The sequence below is a fragment of the Solanum stenotomum genome, chromosome 8 (genome assembly GCF_019186545.1).
Source record: "Solanum stenotomum isolate F172 chromosome 8, ASM1918654v1, whole genome shotgun sequence".
Taxonomy (NCBI): domain Eukaryota; kingdom Viridiplantae; phylum Streptophyta; class Magnoliopsida; order Solanales; family Solanaceae; genus Solanum; species Solanum stenotomum.
In genome coordinates, this window is record NC_064289.1 from 10,207,907 (window position 1) to 10,225,187 (window position 17,281).

The 17,281-nt window shown below is 34.9% G+C and overlaps 1 pseudogene across 1 annotated transcript; it reads right to left on the reverse strand.

The window, feature by feature from the left end:
• Positions 1–10,912: 10,912 nt before the first annotated feature.
• On the reverse strand, positions 10,913–13,973 carry LOC125872815 (putative late blight resistance protein homolog R1A-10; annotated as a pseudogene). Its single transcript, XR_007447166.1, has 2 exons — positions 11,375–13,973; positions 10,913–11,168 (listed from the first exon to the last, which is right to left on the reverse strand). The product of XR_007447166.1 is annotated as a putative late blight resistance protein homolog R1A-10 (transcript).
• Positions 13,974–17,281: the final 3,308 nt, after the last annotated feature.

The window sequence follows — 17,281 nt, forward strand, 5'->3', positions numbered from 1 at the left end:
GGCAGTAATGTTTATTAGAAAATCCTAGATATACACAATGAGTCGATTTTGGCTCTAACTTATTTTTGGCATACAGTTTAAGCCACGCGTAACATAAACAACCAAAAACTCTAAGTGATTCATACTTTGAAGCCTCGTGAAATAAATTTCATAAATGCATTTATTTTGTAAATTTGGAATGATTAGACGGTTTATAAGGTAGACAGCTTGGTGACAGGCAAAACTCTAAAAAGATGAGGGTAAGGAGGCTTGATGCAATAAGGTTTTGGCAGTCTCCACTATGCATGTGTCTGCGTTCAATTGATGCCACTCTTTGAGGCGTGTATGGTGGTGTCACTAAGTGTTCAATACCATGAGTTTTGAGATATGATGATAAACCTTGGAACTCACCACCACCATCAGTATAGAGAGACATAATTTTGGCTTGAAACTGACGCTCAAGTAAGGGATGTAAAGCTTGAAAGACATCAAGAACTTCCTTTTTTGATTTAATAGTGAACAACCAGATGTATTTCGGGTACTGGTCAACAAATAAGGCATAATATCTCTTGTTATCAATTGACAAAACAGGAGATGGCCCCCATAAATCAGTATAAATTATTTGCAATGGTCGTTGACTTTGTAATGAATTTTCAGAAAAAGGTAACATGTGCATTTTATTAGAATAACATGAATTACAAATGGAAGCGGTTCTAGAATGTGAAACTAGAAAAGAAAACTGACGTAAAATCGTGTTTAAAGTACGATGATTAGGATGGCCTAAACACCGATGCCACAGGTGTAGAGGAACGACAACATTGCATTGAGGGGTAGGGGTGTTCACGGTTTGGTTTGGGTCGGTTATTGGTTAAAACCAAAACCAAACCAACTTAATCGGTTTTAAAATTATCAAAACCAAACCAAACCAAATATAATATACATTTATCAGTTTGGTTGTTTTCAATTTTGGTTTGGTTTGGTTTGGTTTGGTTTGGTTCAGTTATTAACCATACATAAAAATAAAAGAAACAATTCATTCAAAACGTGAAAAAAATGACAACAATCCATTCAAAACGTGAAAAAAGTGACAATGATCCACTTAAACAAAAAAATAGTTAGAATGATTGGCATTACAAAACTTTCGATTATTGAATTTACTGAATAAAACTTCAAAATTCACTATTTTGGCATAGAAGGAAGAGACAATGACATTTTCAGTCCCACAAAGAATTTTCATAGACACTCATATACATGAAACCAATAAGAAAAATGTTCTCACCTTGGACATTTTTTCTTTCATAAGTAAATTATAAATAAATTTGATGAAACATATATAAAATCTTTAAAATATTTTATGAATATAATATAGGACAAATTACTTAACTACACTCCTTTACTTACCTTAATATCCATTTATCCCTACTTATTTCAAAAATTTCAAAAATCCCTTATTTTACCTATGTATCCCGCATGTATCCCGTGCACAACGCCATGTATCCCGCTATGTGAAATGTATCAAACACAATGTATCCCGTGCACAACGCATGTATCCCGTGCGCAACGCCATGTATCCCGCATGTATCCCGTGCACAACGCTATGTATCCCGCATGTATCATGTGCACAACGCTATGTATCCCGCTATGTGAAATGTATCAAACCTAATATATTTCATGCACAACGCTATGTATCCCGCTATGTTGAATGTATCAAACCTAATGTATCCCGTGAACAACGCTATGTATCCCGCAAACATTATTTTTAAGATATTTTTGGTAAATAGAAAACTAGAAGGGATATGATGTTATTTAGTACTTATAATATGTGGTTCCTATAATTTATACTATAATATATTATGTATGTATAATAATAAAATTTATGTATATACTTGTTGGTTTGGTTCGATTATTTCTTCAATTTTTTCCAAACAAAACTATAACCAAACCAAATACTATCGGTTATTAACAATCTAAAACCAAACCAAACCAAAACCCAAATTAAATCGGTTCATTTAATCGGTTTGGTTTGGTTTTTCGGTTTGAATCGATTTTTATCCAAACCATGAACACCCCTATTGAGGGGTATGATGTGCACTGCCTAACGGCCACTCATATAGCCGATCTCGATTCTGCCCGCGAAACAGAGGAGCCCCCGTACTCAGATCCTTCACACAATAAGAAAAATGAAAGAATTCAATGGATGTATGGTTATCACGGCAAAATTTGGAAACAGAAAGAAGATTATTTTTTATAGAATGAGAACATAAAGTATTGAGAAACTTAAATTGCTGATTCGATGCATTTAAGTTAGTGTTACCGGTATGAGGTGGAATGGTGTTACCGTCCCCCATTGTTATCTCTTCTGGACCGTGGTAGGTGTGCATATCAGTGAAGTTTTGTGCATTAGAGGCCATATGATTAGTGGCGCCTGTATCAACAATCCAAGGAGCCTATTGAGTTGGAGATCGAGCAGCATAGTTTGCTCGGACTTGTATGTGATCGTGTGATTGTGATCTGCAAACCGTAGCAGAATGACCAGGACGGTCACACAACTGGCACTTTAGAGTGTGGTCATAACGTCGTTGTTGGTTATTGTTGCCAGCACGCCATGGTTGGGCACGCCTTGACTGGTTGGTTTTAGGGAAATTTGCATTTGAACGCCTATTAGAGGTGTTTCCTTGGCGATGATGCATGTTTGTTTGCTGTACAATAGCAGCAGTAATGGGTGTTGAGAGTGGCTTCTTTGATTCTTCATGCTTGACGAAAACTTCATGGTCAAGTAACTTCTCATTAAGTTTTGGATAAGAGATAGTAGAATCTCTTGCACGAATAGCAACCGATATTTCACGAAATTTAGGTCTAAGTCTAGTGAGGATTTTGACAATCAGTTCCTCATTGGACACAGGAGCTCCAGCAGTGGCAAGTTCATCACAGAGAGATCGAACCTGGTGCAGATAATCAACGATAGAAAGGAAAGGCGAACCAGACGATCACCCAAACTAAAGATCCTTGTTTGCGATTTGTTGGCATACGCAGTGTGCAGAGCATCCCAAGCAGCCTGAGAAGTGGATGCAGCGACAACCGTAGCAGCAAGAGTTGGATCAACTGAGGCCAAGATGGCGTTTTGAATTAGTTGATCTTGGCGATACCATGAAACAAATGTAGGATTTTCGACGTCCTGATTATTTTGAGCCACTGTACAAGCAGAGGCTGGGCGAGAACCGTCGAGATGGCCAAAAAGATTGTGACCACACATAAGCATGGACACTTGTGCTTTCCAAAAGGAAAAATTGTGGCTGCCAGTCAATTTGATTGGTAACTGGGTGACAGGATTAAACTGAACAATCGTTGTATTGGCATCGGAGTTGGTTACAGTGATGTTTGGGGCCATTTTTTTGGGAAGGGTGGGAGGGTTTCTCGACAGAAATTTACTCGTGAGAGTTAATTGGCTCTTGATACCATATAAAGTATGAAGTTGGTAGTAGAATGAAAGGAACAATGTGTTTTATTGATTGTAAGGTTTCTCGACAGAAATTTACTCGTGAGAGTTAATTGGCTCTTGATACCATATAAAGTATAAAGTTACCAGTAGAATGAAAGGAACAATGTGTTTTATTAATTGTAAACTAAGTATATATAGATTATGTACAACTTCTACGTCAAAGAGATAAACTAAGAAAAAGGTAAGACTTATCTAATAACCTATTTACAAGGAGGAAGTTACAACAGAGTCCTAAAGAGAAGACACTACTAAAGCTGATGCGTTATTAGTTACTACGTACCAAATTATATATATGAAGTGTTTATGAGACAATTAATACGGTTATGTCTTCAAATAATATCATATGTAATTAAATTGAATTGTGTGAAAGGTTATCAACATAAGGAAAGTTGGTTTTCAAGAATGGTTATAAAATTTCTTTAATCTATTCTTAATGAGCCACATATAAAAAATTTATAACCGTGAAATTGACGATTTATCTTCTTGCAATGAAGTAAATTAACGACCTATCTTCTTGCAATGAAAATGACATCATATCAAATCCCCAGACGCGTTTTTTCTTTTCGATCTATATGACTTTTAGTAGAAAAATTTGCTATAAATATGGGTATAGGGATAAGAAAGTCTTTCTGGTTGAATTTTTTTTCCTTTTTTTTTACCATCTTATGATCTTCTCTTAAAGAGATTATAACAATGGTAACTTGTAAGGTTCAAACAGTTCGCTTATATTGATTTTTCTTTTAATTAAACTAGGGGCAGTAAAAACAGCTAGAAAGCTACTCCCTTCGTCCCATTTTATGTGAGGTAATTTGACTCGGCAAAGAGTTTAAGAAAGAAAGGAAGACTTTTAAAACTTGTGATCCAAAATGAATGATAGAAATTTGTGTGACTATAAATCATTTCATTAAGGGTAAAATAGATAGTTAAATTGTTACTTAATATAGAAATGTGTCATTATTTTTGGGACGGACTAAAAATGAAAGTAAGTCACATAAATTGAGACAGAGGGAGTATTATAAAAATATTTTAAAAATATGAGGAAAATATTTTTCATCAAAAATATTGTTTCTGAATACTAAAAACTAAGGAGATGATTGCTTCAATGCAAGGAAAACTCAATTTTAAAAGTTCAGCCGGACCATCATATGGATCGGGATGTGAATGATAACTTATTTGCATTCGGTGTTCATAATAAATTAAATAATTTAATCTTAGTAATTTTAATTAAATTGAAAATACATCTCATGAATCAACCATGCTGATTATTAATGATCAGTGATTAAACAGACCTTATTTGTTTTAAGTGAGCATAAATATAGGGTGAGAATTACGAAGTTTTATTTTCGAAAAGGAAAAACAAAACACTAATTACATATAATGTTCTATATTAAATTAAATAAATTAGAAAAAGAAAAGTAGACCCCCTTTAATTTTATTTTATTGTAATTATAAATAAAAAGTTTCTATACATGAAACTGAAATATGTTACTGATAAGGTTAACAAGCATCCATGCATATTAGAAATAATTAAAATGGGGCATTAGGAGAGCTTTGATTTCCTTGTAACTTTCTTATATATGACGTAAAACCATTGTAACTAATTAAAATGACTTAGAAATTGAAATGGTGTGTTCATACAAGACTTGCTGATGATGACTGATGAATTTAGGGATGGCAAATGGGGCTGGGTACGGATGCGGGGCGGGGACGGGTTAAGGTTATGAGGGGTGGAGCCGGCCGTGGCGGGGAAATGTTTTTAAAAAAAAGATAATGTAGGGCGGGGACGGTTTGTGGTTTTACGCGAGTTCAGTTTTAATTTTAACTTTTTACATGTTATAAGTGTGATAAAACATTATCTATTAAGATAATTTCTCTAAAGTTGCTAAAATATTCAAGATAGTAAATGAAAATAATTTAATCAAACCTAATACAATTTCTTATATGATTCCCATTTCCCAATTGACCTCTAAAAATTAATACAACTTGGTGAAAAAATGAATTTATTTTTATGAATTTTATTTTTAGTATCAAACATAACTAGAAAAAAAATATTTAAAATTTATGTTGGGTTAAACAGATTGAAAACGAAAATATTATTTATGTGAGACAGAGCGAGGCGAATTAAATTTTTTTGTGGCATATTTTTCAACCCCGTCATATAACTTTTTTTGACAGTTCAATTATGGGAGTTTGTGATGACCTCCGCAAATTTCTTAACTTGCGATTAAAAGCTCAATTTGTTATTCTTCACCTCTTATTCTATATTTTTTTTAAAGGGAATTTTTGCATATAGTCAATCAAAAATAATTTAATTAAAAAAATATTTAATTATGTTTTATAGTTATAATTTTCTAATTACGATTCGTAGCTACATGTAGAGGGAGGAGAGAGGCGAGCGAGATTGGGAGAGGGAGGAGAGGGGAGAGAGTGGAGAGAGGTGAGCGCGAGAGGGCAACGAGTGGAGAGAGACGAATTGTATATGTATACACGTTGAATTGTATATGTATATCTGTCAAATAATTGTATATATGTAGCTGATATGTCACGACCCAAAACGTCGTGATTGACACCCACACTAACCCTCCGTTGGGAGAACCATTACTACAACCCAAACAAACCAATTTTATCGGATGTTAAGGCATTTAAAGATACGAAAGCGGGTTTAAATGACAATAAAAATGGAGTCCCCATAAACTCCAAGGTTTTAACAAACAACTAATCAAACTAATGTGGAAGAACAAGCCCTAGAACCTGAAAGTCATTGTACCAAAACTCTACTAACGACAAGTTTAACAATAAGGGGTACAACCCCAAAACTAAACAACACCTTAAACAAATAGTCTGAGTCCGAAAAGAGTGGACTTAAACAAGAAAGATCAATGGCAGCCTGAAAGAACTGGTTCACCCTTGAATCCGGTCACGCTTAATAGTCACTTAACTGAGGTCTATCAATAGTCGCCTGAAGATGCCCTGTACTCAACAAAAACCAAGCAAGTGCAGTATCGGTACACAACCACAGTGTACTGGTAGGATCACGCAGCTATCCCAATAAGTGTATGTTCTCAATAATATACATTGATTATCAATTTAAAGCAACATACAATCTTCCAATATCAATCATCATTAGATATGAACGTAATCATCATAAGTAGGTACACAACACAATTCAATGGTCCTCTCACGAAATCCAATTTAATAGTCCTCTCATGGAACCCACACCCAAACTGTTAGCATACCGAAACGTGGTACCCGATCCAATGTTTATGCCGGAACGTGGCAACCGATCCCATATTTATGTCGGAACGTGGCAATTGATCCATGTTTATGTCGGAACGTGACAACCAATCCATATTTATGCCGGAACGTGGCAACCGATCCCATGTTTATACCGGAACGTGGCAACCGATCCATTCAACAAACCACAATCACAATCAAAATGTATATTCTCACAATCATACAACAAGAGGTGATTCATGACATACAATTATTCAATTATCCTCATTTACGATTATAATGATCAATAATGCAACATTCGCATACATATATGCATTATAATGAGCAATTACAAACATATATCACATCAACATTAAATCACAACCATCACCTACCTCAAATCCAAGCTTGAATCTCTTAAGGCACTTGAATCTTCCATTTTCGGATTTATCCGCTTGTTCTAGGTCTACAAACAACAATTTATACGCAAGGATCAACAATCAAGACCCAATTACCCGGATCATAATCAATAATATCAACCCTACGTCAAACCATTGATCCTCATACCCAGATTAGGGCTTTTTCCCACCATCCAAACAGTTTCAAAACCCTTCCCCAACAATAATCACCCAAGAAACTAAGTTCTACGGATCGAAAAACGGATTCGGGGAGTGAAAACCTTATCTTTAGCCTCAAGAATGGTATAAGATTGTCAAGAAAACCCCTGGGGCTGTTCCTTATCTCTCAAAGTAAAAAAAATGCAGAATAAAACATTTAATTTTTGGGGTTTTATTTTCGACTTAAGTCGCGTTTGTCTCGCTACAACGGGACCCAACCCGCCCTAGCGGCAAAAATCCCACCCCAACGGCTTGCACGGAACCAATGAGCTATTTTAATAATTCCAAGACCCCAATTTCACAACACACATTTAACCAATGACGCTTAGAAAATACCGTTCACGCTAAGTCGATTCCGGGAATCTACCCCACCAAATTCAATTTCGTAAAGTCGTACGGATTCCTTAACGACTTATCTAACTACGCATGTAAGCAAAATCATAATTAAATCACCCATTGTTACCAGATTTTCCTACACATTAATGACTCTAATTTCGTCCAAATTTGGACTATGTTGAGAAATTCCAAGTTACTATGACAAAGTTTTTCAACCCAAAATTTTTCCCCGTTGGCTTTTCCCTAACGATAGAAATCAGGTTGTTACATTGTATACATATGCATTTGTATATCTGGCGAGTGAGATTGGGAGAGGGAGGCGAGAGGCGAGAGGCGAGAGGTGAGAGGCGAGTCGCGAGCGAGAGATGGGCAGAGAGTGGAGAGACTGTCAGATAATTATATATATAACTGATATACATATGTATTTGTATATCTGGTGAGCGAGATTAGGAGAAGAATGAGAAAGGCGAGCGAGATTGAGAGAGAGAGGAGAAAGGCGAGCGAGAAAGGACAGAGAGTGGATAGAGGCTAATTGTATTTGTATATCTATCATATAATTGTGTGTGTATATATATATTACTTGAAAAGCATAAACTCCTAACATGAATGTTAAATTACTATAATATCCTAACTTAGGTTGTGACTTTTTTGATGAGTTGTGACTTTTTTCAAAGGGTTGTGATTTTTCGTTGAGTTGTGACTTTTTCAATAAGTTGTGACTTCTCGGAAACGCCATGAATTTTTAGATAAGACACAAAAAATACTTGTTCATACTACCCTTTGTTGACTATAAATAGAGGGGCTTCCTCTCATTTTTCAACCACAATTTTTTTAATCTTCTACTCTTCTTCTTCTTGCATTTTTAATTTTTTTTTGTGTGATTTATTGTCGTAGAGTGAGTTCGAAGTTTAGAAGAATATGAGGTACCACTATTTTGATGAAGTAAAAATCCTTCTATCCTAAGAGGGTATATTTCATAACCTCGAGTACTTGAGGAAAACAATTTTGATGATATAATAATCATTTTTTTTGCTTAATATATACATTAGTATGTAATGTTCCAATATATGAAGTTAACATGATGTAGTCTAAATTCATTTGTTTTGTTAATAATTTTTCTTGTGATGTAGATATATGTTTTTGAATATCTTTTTCCAAAATTTAGAGAATTGTCATGATTTGTTTTTTTTTATGCTCAAAACAAAAGAATGACTTTATTTATCAATGTTGCTTATGTGATTTAGATTGTTAGGAAGTTTGCTTCAAAATAGTTATTACTATATTAACAATGCCCTTTGTTTTACTTATATACTATTTCTTAATATTTCAGTATTTTAGACGAAGAAAAGTTCACATGACTTGAAATAACGCCAGTTGAAGTTTATATTAGTTTAATTTTTATTATTTATTTAATAGCTAATTTTAATGAAATAAATATTTTCATTAATGAAAATATATATTTATATTTAGGTAGGTATTTGTATTTAAATTAAAGTATTATATATGTCACGAATTTATTATCATGTTAACAAGATCTTCTAACTTCAAAATATATTATTTTAAAATATTCCGAGTTCTTTTTAAAAATAGAAACTCATAACAAATGTAAAAATATGCGAATATATATATATGAAAGTAATATGGAATACATATTTACATTTTATCCCTACCCTAAATTAAAATGTTTGCTTTTCACGCGTAATTTTCCCTTTAAAGAAGTATCAATTTTAGTAGGTTAGTGAAAGTGGGCCAACTTGATGTAATTTACGAGTTACGACGTTATTAATTCGAAGCAAAAATTATTTAATTGAATGTGTAACAAGCGAAAAGAAAACTGCAATTATTGAATTAGTTAATGTAATTAAGTGATTGATTAGTTAAATTCTCGGAGAGTAATTAATTGATTTGCTTCCTCTATTTACATTTGATTTCCATCAAAATTCAAAACCTTTCCTTATTGAAACTCTTGTCTACAGAAAAAGGGGAATCTGAACAAGCTGATTTACAATACATCAAGCAAATGAAATAACTTGGGAATATAGAAAGTATCCAGATTCAAGTTGTTAATCTTCAAAGTCTATTACAGAAGATGTAACAGCCAGTTAAAGTTTGACGTGACTGCTTTCAAGCTTCCGAAAGAACTGAGCATAACATTTGAGCTGATTACTGATCCCTTGTTAGAAAATCTTAAATTTTTGAGTTGTATGCTTGGACAGTTAAATGTTCCGTTCTGGCGACAATCTGATGGAAATTGGGATTGACACCCCAAACCTGCTACGTTTTGAATATGAAGCTCTTTTTCGTTGATGATCAAGAATACATTCATCATGGAAGAACTGAATGGAACGTTGTCCTGTCCGCTTTGTTGTCAAGCATGTAAAGATATAGCAAGTTTTGGAGTCTCTGAATTTTGGAACTCTGTTAGTTGGTCTTGCTTTGAACTTGTCATCCAGAGACTCTGTCAATGGACAGAATCTGGGAGCACAATGAGGATTTTATACAGGTGAATTTGATTTTTTCCGTCTTTGCTTAAATATAGGATTTTTGCTTCTTATATAGAGTAGTAAAAGAATATCAGTGTTGTGATTCTTCTTCTGCTTTTGGTACCGTTTTCGAGGAAGAAACTACCGCAAAGAGTGGGGGAGACTCCTTTAACTTAACAAACCCCGGAATTATGCACCCATTCCGTTTTATATAAAAATGGGGGGTTAATCCCCTATCCATCAAGCTCACACAAATATACAGTTGATCATAATGTAAGTAAAGAAACCTTAGTCTACTTGTTTTTTTCTGCATTAGTCTATCGTCTCTCTTTAAGAATGGCGCAGAAGATTTTCTGTAACAAACCAATTTTCAATACACAGACACTGATATGTATATTATAATAATCACTGAACGGAATTACAGTGGAATACAAATACTACAAGAACAATTTATTGAGACCTAAAGGAACAAGAATAGGATAAGCATAAGGGGACGAGGAACAGAAACTTTGACAAAGCATAATTACAATTTGCCTTTCTAATTACTAGTCCTTTTAAACTAGATGGCAACTCGGCCTGGATCGTTTGATATCAATCTTTGTGAAGATCTTCTGTCCTATATTTCATCCCAATAGTTGCTTGTAGGTATTGCCATTGGGCTTTAACTGATACATAACATTTTCCATCAAGATGATCTCGACTTCTAGTAAACTGTCTGTCTCAAGCTCCAAATTTCTTTTGTTTTTTGTTAATTCGGGGTATTAAAGAGTACTAAATAAATCAGACTACTCAAACTCGTCAGGAAAGGACAATGGAATTCTAGTCATATAATGTCTAGCTTGCAAAAAAATTACAAAAATAAGAGCAACACAACCTACATAACAATCAGGTCCTTTAATCATTGTTATAAGGAACAGAAAAGAGACTTAACTTGCAAATGAACAAGTTACGTGATCTCCCCTTGTTGGAGAGTCGAGTCAATCATACGCACACCATTTTCTCCACAACTTTGTTGATCAAATATGCTGAGCTGAAGATGACCTGTCAACAGCAGAAGGAACTCATTATGATTCATGAATCAGATCAATGGTGTCCAAAGGACAATATAACAAACCTAAGTTGGTTGGAGATTTCCTTGACTATGTTCTTAAAATTTTAAACTATATCATGAGACAATTTTGAAAGAAAAACAGAGCACATAACATAGAGATAGGAAGCAATAATTTTTGAAACGGTACGAGTCTTACGGATGATTATAGATGAGGACATTAAGACATTCATTCCCCATGCTCTCCTGTTCTTCTTGAATGTCTTTGCCGGATTTAGCTGCAGATATACTGCATTTATGCAACTCTATTGACTCCAAGGTACATATTTCCCCAAAGTCTTGAGGGATTTTCTCCAGGTTCATGCATCTTTTCAGAAATAGGCGTTGCAGCTTTGGGAAGTTAACACTACCAGCTTTCCAGTGCTTCAGACCTGTCCAACTGATTAGGAGGAACTTAAGTTGCCTGAAAATCTCTTCATCGTTTAACATCCATTCATCACCAAGAAATCCGTTGTCTTTAATTTTAAGCACCTCGAGGTTTGGTAATGTTATAACATTTGCCATGTCTTTCCATGGTAAACTAGTGCAACTTAAAGTCAACCTCTTCAGTGATGCAGGCAAAACATACTTACTTGGGATTTGGGAAGGTTGTATCCCGTCATCCCTGTACTTCAAGATTTCAAGTTTTTTTAAACAGGAAAGGCTATTTAGGCGCTCTCTCTTCATTTCCATCAGATAATTTCCAATAATTTTCAGCTTTTTAAGATTGGGAATAGCAGAAAATAATTCAGAAGTGCAGCTAGTCAAAGCTAGACGGGAGAGTTCCTGTAAATTTTGTAGCTTGTTTGATGGAATAGGGAAAGAAAAGAAGTCGCCGATATGAAGATGCCTTAGGTTGCTCATTTGCCAAATTCCCGCAGGTATGGTTGGAGGTAATAAACCTGCAACTCCATAACCAAGAATGAATGTCTGCAGATTATAAAGCTTTGACACTGACCAGTGAATATCATCATAACAAGTGAATTGAAGGTATCTGAGTTGTACTAATTTTGTTATCTCAAGTGGGAATGTTTGAAATGTTACATTTAGGATTGCCAACACTCTTAGCAATTTGAAGGACACCAAAAGAGGAACTTGTTTAGAAAGTTTTTGAAATCCATCGAAGAAGTGCAATGTTCGGATGATACTGGATAGCTTCCAAAAAACAGCCTGATCGCATGAATGGAAACAATAGCGACGAGCACTTCTAAGCTTCTCTGCCGAAGGATTAGTGGCTTCATGAATTCTAGTAACCTCTAGGAACTTCTCTTTCTCGGCTTCTCTTAAAATCAAATCACGAATCAGATCATGGACACCACATGTTTTTGCCTCGCCATTAAAACTCCTGTTTCTAACCATTACCAGATTCCTGCTAACAAGATCCTCCAAGCAATCTCTTCCCTCTAATTCATCTGCTATAAAACCCTCAGAAATCCATAAGTTGATCAATCTAACAATGTTAACAACACTGTCTTCGGGAAAGACTCCCATGTAAAGGAAACATGGTTTAAGATGATCAGGTAAGTAATTGTAACTCATAGCAAGCACTCCTAGACATATATCTGATTCATCAGCAACAACTTTACTTACACTTTTGGCAACATCTTTCCAACTTTCTCGTGTTCTAGAAATTTTAGAGAGATGTCCCGCTACCACTAGAAGAGCTAAGGGCAGTCCTTGGCATCTTTGTGCTACTTGTTCTCCAATATCCTCCAATTCAGGAGGACATGCATGTTCTACCCCAAACACTTTGTCACGAAGTAACTTCCAACTATTATCTGAATTTAAGAGGTTCATTTTATGAGGATTGCTATCAGGATCTGCATGATTAGCAACCTCTTCTTGCCTACTAGTCAAAATAATTCGGCTCCCATTGTTATCATCTGGAAAAGTTCTTGTCATAAGATCCCAGACATCACTACTCCAAATATCATCCATTACAACAAGATATCTCCAACCCTTTAACTTCTTGTGTATCATATCCATCAACCGATCATTAGACTTTTCATTGGTCTCATCTGAAGTACAACGAAGAATGTCCAACAGCATACCTTTTATCCGATACTCTTGAGATACGGTCACCCAAATACGGATGTCAAAGCGATGCCTAGTTTCAAAATCATCAAAAGCCTTTCTAGCAAGAGTGGTTTTTCCTATTCCCCCATTCCTAAAATGGGGATAATCTCTCGAGTTAACGTTGGCCCTTTCAGTCTTCTGATTATTCTCATGAGGTCATCTTCAAGACCCACGACAATATTTTCTGGATTCAGTTTTGCAACATTTCTCGATGAAAGACCAGGCAACAAATCCTCATTTGTAGAATCATCATAGCCTTGAACTTGATTTGTACCAAAACTACTTCCCATCACATTACTCTTCACAGCATCAATCTTTTTTACAAATGGTAGCAACGTTTTGCGTATTGCCTTTCTTTCCCTTGGTGCATCAATCTTTCCTACAAGTGTTCTCAAGAAAGTCTTGGATAATCCCTCTTTTTTCATTATCCCATACATGATCTTTAGTTCAATCACATCTTCTGCTTTTTCGACTTCCATTCTAATCTCTCTCTCCAACTCTTCAACCTTTCTACAATATTTTTGCCTTCTCTTGCTAGTGCTCTCAAGAAAGTCTTGGAAATATTCAAGACTATCAAGGACAGAATCCACCATTCTTCTTGTTTCATCACTTATCAAATGTGGTTTTCGCTGCACCAGTTCCTCCAAAGATCATACCAGAGAAATCACAGCAGCATTAGCCATCTCTATTTTAAAAAAACAGCATCAATTTAGAGCAGCATCACTTGTTGTATTGTGTAGTTAAACTTTATTGAATTCTATCACAAACAATTTAGTGTGATAACGTAATTACCTTAAAAAAATTCACATTTTGTCTTTCATTAAAATAATACAATACAATAAATAGTGAAACAATATATAACAACAATCCAAACAGAGTATAAATTAGAGTTGTAAAAGTCAAGTACTTACCTAGATTTAGCTGGTTAGAAACAATTTAATACTTGTACATACAAAACCTGCAAAAGTTCAAAACCAAGGCTGCAGTTTGTTGGTAAGAACTAAGAAGAGAATCTGAGAAATCAAAAAACCAAATCTCCCAAATTAATCTGCCAAACTTGACATGTTCAAACCTGAAAAGAAAAGCCACTGATGTATTTTGTCCTCTGCTGGTGCATAAAGAAATCTCCACCATTTGTTTGTTTAAGGGATACATTAGCCAATTTTGGGAAATGAGTCGATAAGTCTTTTTCCTGTATTTTTTTTTTAATACTTCCCCGAAATGTAACTGGTGACCCTATCCATTTATTAATGCATTACTCTACTAATAGTTCTTTTCGTATAATTAAAACTGAATTTCATCTAATTTTTAAAATTCAACTTGACTTTTATGAAATCAGACGAACAGAAATAAGAAGGAACATCTCCAAATACGAAATAAAGTTATGGGAAAATATAATAATCCAAGTTGACTTGCATAATATAATCAGTCAAATTGAAACTGAACAACGAATTTGATGAAAAAAGAGTGTAAGATAAAGAATCCTTCGTTGTCAAGATCGTCAGCATGTGATGTCCCATTATTGAGATGACCTTGGGTGAGTTCGGTATAGTGTAAAATATATTTTTGAAAATTATTTTTAATTTTTTTTGAACAAAATTTAATTTTAAAATAAGATTTAAAATAAAAATTCTAACAATAATTTTAAACATGCTCTCAGTATTTTAGGAAAATCAATCAAATTAAAGTCTCGTTAAACCTTAATTAAAGACGAGGTATTAGCTAATTCATATTTTGGTGTTGCGGGATCTCGAAATAAGAAAAGAATAAAGATACTATTGAAGATAGGCGTGAATAGGAGATTAAGTAATTAGTTGTAATTAGTTTTTTGGAAGTTAATTAAATGTAAGTACTTTCAGTTAGTTAGTTAGAATAGTAGTTAGTTACTGTAGCTTGCATAAATAGAGGATTATTCCTCATTGTAAAGTCAGTTTTTTAAGTAATACATAATTTCATATATTTCCGAAATCTTCTCTTCATGCTTTGTACATTTCTTCATGGTATCAGAGCCCTGAATCAATGATTGTTTGATTCAACTTGAGAACTCGATACTGGGAATCTCCATTAACGTGAATCTGAAGCTTCATTCTTATTCTGCAATACCAGGAGAAGAAGAGACACCACCTGTTGTTGATGTTCAAGAAACTCTCAAGCAAATTGAGAAGAAGAGGAATCATCATCTTTACCTACATCCATCAGACACTCCTGGATGTGTACTGACCTCTGTTCAGTTGACTGGATTGGAGAACTACTCACTATGGAGTAGATCGATGTTGATCAATCTCAGGGTGAAGAGTAAACTAGGATTTGTGCTTGGAACATGTAGAAGGGTTAATTATGCATTGGAGTTAGAAGAGCAATGGGAGAAGTGCAACGCCTTTGTGCTTGCATGGATCATGAATGCAGTTTCAAAGGAATTGCTGAGTGGAATCGTCTATGCTTCAAATACTGCGACAGTTTGGGCAGATCTGAAAGAACGATTTGACAAAGTAGATGGATCTAGGATATATCAACTGCATAGGGAAGTTTGTACAATTCATCAAGGTAATCAGACTGTTTCAGCTTATTTTACTAAGTTGCGACTATTATAGGATGAATTTGATGCTCTTGTACCACCTCCCTCTTGTAATTGTGATAAATCTAAAACTTACGTGGATCATATGCAATACTTGCGTTTGTTTGCCTTCCTAATGGGACTGCGTGAGATGTATGGTCATGTAAGGAGTCAGATCTTAATGATGAACCCTTTACCTAGTGTTATGTTAGTAAGGCGTATGCAATGATAGTTTCAGATAAGAGTCAAAGAAACACATCTGGAATGCATACAGGAGGAAATACAGTTAAAGGCACTGCATTATATGCAGGAAAAGGAAATTATGGTTCGAGAAACACACGGATTGATAGTGATAACAATGATTATGGAAGGGGGAACTATAGCAGTAAGAAGAAAGTGAATTGGAATTTGTTCTGTGATCATTGTAAACTTCATGGTCATACTAAGGACATTTGTTACAGACTTGTTGGATACCCTGAAGACTGGAAGTTTAAGAAGAAACCAGGGCAAAGTAATGATCCCAGATCCATAAATCTAATAGGAGCAAACTTGAACAAAGGCAAAGGCATAGCAAACAATGTACAAGTTGATAAGAATGAAGATGTGATGAGAAATGAAGACAGACATGAAGAGCAAGGATCAGGTGACTTTGATTCTATTCGAACTAACCTGCAGGCCCTTGCCAGGAAATCCAATTACACACCTACTCAATACCAAAAAATCTTACAGTTTTTGGATGAGGCAGGCAAAGCTGCTGGTGTGGTGAACATGGCAGGTAATGTTTCCTTATTTTCTGATAGCAGGAAAGAATGCTTTGATATATTGAATGTTGGTAGTAAAGTTAATGTGCATGATGTGCATAATAGAAGGAATCAATGGATAGTTGATTCAGGGGCAACATGTCATATGACATCTAAGCTTGAGAAATTAGATAATGTTTACACTTCTAATCTGAACATAGGAAAGAAGGTTTACCTACCTAATGGACAGACTACACTAGTCACTAATTCAGGAAATTGCATGATAGGGGATGATGATCTATTAGAGGATGTCTTGGTGGTTCCTGATTTTAAGTATGATCTATTATCAGTTTCCCAGATGACTAGACAACTGAAGTGTTCTGTTAATTTTTTTCGTGGGTTTTGCATTTTTCAGGACCTCTTCAATGGAGAGGTGAAGGGAATTGGTAAAAAAATAGAAGGGTTGTACTACCTTCCTGAAAATTTCAGCAAAACAGGGAGAGTTTCTGATGGTGTTAGCACTAACAAGGTTTTGATAGCAAGTCAAATGATTCACAAAGTAGGCTATGGCATAACAGAATGGGTCATCCTTCACTCAAGGTTTTAAAACAATTGTCATTAGTAAATAAAGATACAACTGTAGATATATGCAATGATTGTTTAATTTGTCCTTTGGCTAAACAAATCAGACTTTCAT